Source organism: Macrobrachium nipponense, chromosome 13, assembly GCF_015104395.2.
Source record: "Macrobrachium nipponense isolate FS-2020 chromosome 13, ASM1510439v2, whole genome shotgun sequence".
Taxonomy (NCBI): Eukaryota; Metazoa; Arthropoda; class Malacostraca; order Decapoda; family Palaemonidae; genus Macrobrachium; species Macrobrachium nipponense.
The window spans coordinates 90,157,774-90,160,273 of NC_087206.1; the positions used below are offsets into that span (position 1 = coordinate 90,157,774).

Here is a 2,500-nt window from a genome sequence, read left to right on the forward strand (position 1 = left end):
GAATTTTGTGTTGTAAATTGCCTTCGCATTTACAGAGAATCAGCTGATTCGCCATCAATGCTAGCACACCGTGGTGCTAACCCGCTCTTCTCGCCTCACGTGTTTCACCTCGCATCGCTCACTCGCGCGCTGAGCGAAAATTTCATTTCACTTCGCACTTAACGTAGCCTCATTCACAATTGTTTGCTAACATCGTTTTAAATCCTTACCGTCATTTCACTGTTCACAGGGACCTAGTAATCTTACATAAAGTTAACGTAAATCTCAAGTAGAGCAAATCACAAGAATTGTTAACGTAAACGCGTCTTTGTAAAATTCATATTGAAACGCAAATCATTTCATAAGCGCAAGCCGCTAACATTAACGTAAAAATCGTTCACCACGAGCGCGTTATCATTTTCATAAAACGTTATCCAAAAGCAATTCTTTCATTAAAAACGTTAACGTAAGTAAATCATTTAACGCAAGTTGCGTCATATTAAACTAACATTAGTAGTTCAATTCAAATATAAGGGAGTTCATTCATATATCATTTTTCACCCTCTCCGAGAGAGAGAGAGAGAGAGAGAGAGCCAGAACACAGTATTCACAAAGCCAAGAGTACTACATCTTACCATTAATTATAGCATGCAGAATTAACATTATTTAGTCTCTTGTGTCTTTCATTTACACAGCGTGATACGTACGCGCCTGTGTCCATTGCAGTTTGCAAGCATTTATTTATTTCATTTACCGAGTACTTCAGCGAGGGACTGAGCATCCTAAAATTTCCATTACCTGTCGTTTGCCCGAGTGGTCTTTTCATTTTCTTTTATCACAAAAAAGACTTGCGTATACCGCAAGCACAATTCGCTACAGCGTGCCACGCCAATTCATTACTTCCAGACAGGGAAGTCGTTACCAGTTTAGGACTGGCCACCACCAGTGCACGTCAGGTCTTACCCTTTTACAGTGCCACTAATTCTTGACACTGTCCATCGACTGGCTGCTTTTACTTTCTCTCCTCCACTATTACACTCTGCCATGAGCAGTGCCATTTCACTTCAGTATATTTAAGTATACTGCATGTAGTGTTCGGAACACTCAACAAGGGAACGCCTCCCAGAAGTGCCGCAATACCAGCCCTAAGTGCTGACAAACCTGCGTGTCCGTCCTTACGGAACGCCCAATTCATTAATGTCCGTGTACAAGGGTCAGTGATCCTTCGGAACACTCAACAAGGGAACGCCTCCCAGAAGTGCCGCAATACCAGCCCTAAGTGCTGACAAACCTGCGTGTCCGTCCTTACGGAACGCCCAATTCATTAATGTCCGTGTACGAGGATCAGTGATCTTTCAGACCATCCTAAGGGAACGCCTCCCCAAGTGCCGCAATACCAGCACTACTAGTGCTGCAAGGAACGCCTCCTCATAAGTGCCGCGCACCTGTACAGACGTACAGGTAGCCCTATACCTGCGTGTCCGTCCTACGGAACGCTCATTCATTATAGAGTATCCACCATTTTGGATCACTGAACCAAGGAACGCCTCCTCATAAGTGCCGTGCACCTGTATGGGACCTACAGGTAGCCCATTCCAGCGTCTCCCAACTTAGGAACGCCCTTAAGTGCGACGTACGCCGTACACTCCATTTGATTTTTTTCACCTCTTTTAGAAGGTGCCAATCCAGAAGTGCCACCACTTACGGGACACTTCCCAAGTGCCACAGAGCACCCAGTCTTCTCAGACTTTTTCTCTACCACGTCGCAGAACACCTTTCCAAGTGAGTGCCACTTTCCACAGTAGGCACTCCTATTCCATTCCGTACCCTTCCTGGCCATTATTTTCATTTTCATCAGAGCCTCTACTGCAGCCTAAGGGAAATGTCTTCCCCTGCTTCCCGCGACTTCTTTGCCGTAGAGCTCGAGAGGCTCCGAGTCCTCATAACTCTGGGCAAGGAGGCTGGTTACACTGGACCAGCACTAGACCAGTGGATAAAGGCGCAGCAGGCTGCTGCACGCCTGCAAGAAAAGAAAGTAAGAGGAAAACCAGAGACAAGCCAGAGAAGCAGAAAGGAAGGCAAGGGAAGAGGTGCGAAAGCATGAGCTCGCTCTCAAGGTGAAGGAACTCGACATCAAGCGGGAGAAGGCCCGTAGGAGAGTATCCTAGCTCAAGCCACTCTGCCAGCTTCCAGCCCTGCACCCCCTGTCTCTCTTAGTCCCGCCGTCTCTGGTCAGCCTGACATCCTTTCTATTGTGAGCCTGGTCCTGATCCAGTGCCGGAGATAGAAATTCCTGCCGCATCCTGCCAGCCTTTTACCTTTTTACCGCCTACCTCCTCCCTTTTGGAAGAGGTAAGCCCACCAGTTAACCCCAGAAATTGCTTCCGAGGGTGATTCAACGGAGGTTCCCTTAACCTCCCCACGTCACATCACTGCCAGAGTGGACTCTTCACCTGTGCCAGAGCACACTGCCAGCCTTGGTGACTCCGCAGATTCGCAACTGTGGGGCCATCTCGGCCTT

At 47.8% G+C, this 2,500-nt stretch overlaps 1 protein-coding gene across 2 annotated transcripts in view; it reads right to left on the bottom strand.

The window, feature by feature from the left end:
* The window catches only part of LOC135225192 (cold shock domain-containing protein E1-like), an 82,378-nt gene that overhangs the window by 20,602 nt on the left and 59,276 nt on the right, over positions 1 to 2,500 (bottom strand). The gene's annotated exons all lie outside the window — the stretch shown is intronic.